The sequence below is a fragment of the Halyomorpha halys genome, unplaced genomic scaffold (genome assembly GCF_000696795.3).
Source record: "Halyomorpha halys isolate HHAL.00 unplaced genomic scaffold, Hhal_1.1 Scaffold1994.1, whole genome shotgun sequence".
Taxonomy (NCBI): Eukaryota; Metazoa; Arthropoda; class Insecta; order Hemiptera; family Pentatomidae; genus Halyomorpha; species Halyomorpha halys.
In genome coordinates, this window is record NW_027113954.1 from 53,677 (window position 1) to 54,793 (window position 1,117).

Here is a 1,117-nt window from a genome sequence, read left to right on the forward strand (position 1 = left end):
AAAAAAAAAAAAAATATCTCAGAAATCATTGAAATGGTACTTCTGTGGGATTCTTTCCTTGACAAGACAGACTATGGTACAGTAATTAAGTAGAATCCACCTCATAATAGGCAGCATTGCTTATAATAAAACTACTCCACTACACTGGATAGAAAAGAAGTGGTGGATCCTTCTCCAGCCTGTGGTAGGACAGAACTGAAGCTCATAGATGTGGGCAGGTTAAAGGAAGAGTGTTAAAGAAGGGCATACACCTGTCAGGCTGATGGTTTCATTAAAAAAATTCTACTTGAGTCAGACTCCTTATTTAGAATGTTCAGCTTTTGGCTTTCAATAAATTAGTCCAGGCCTTAGATGCTTACGATAATTTTTTCAAAAATCATTACAAATTTGAGGTATTAGGAAAGCTGGATATCAGAATAACTCCACATGGCGTTTTAGAATGCTCCCTAAATGAGGCATATAAGAGGTGCCTCTGAAAAAATTAATTGTTCTATTCTACAGTTAAAAAATTATTAAAGGAGCATAATCTCATAAGTTTGGTTAGGCATGCATTATAGTTCAATACAAAAATATTTATGAATTATGAGAGCTGTCTTTTTCATAAGCTCTGTGCAATTAGAAGAATGTATACTCATGGTTGGCTATGTAATGTTGACTTAATTATATCTGTTTATTTTGGAAAACATGAATATCAAGAGCTTAAAACTGGAAACTATTTCTTCTGAACAATCTCTAAATATTCCGATCCAATTCAGGCAGTTAAAAATAATACACTTGTTATGAAAACTAAAAATTTTTGAAAACTGGTTCCTTGTATCTCTAACTTATTAGGATGATTCAGTTTTACAGCTCACTGAATATATTTTTGATTTGACAGGAAGAGCTAGTTATTTCATAGAATTAAGAATAGTGAAAGAGTACGTCATCCATCACTGTTTAAATGCAACAATTACTGCTGTATAATTAAAGATACTAATGGAGATACATTAAATAGATAATGGAGTCTGTTTTTCAATGTTACAAATATTTAATTGTAAACAATAATAGGAACTGATTTATTCCTTTTCAGTAAGCATGTCACAGTAAATAATTTCTTTTTGATTCACAATAATAATAA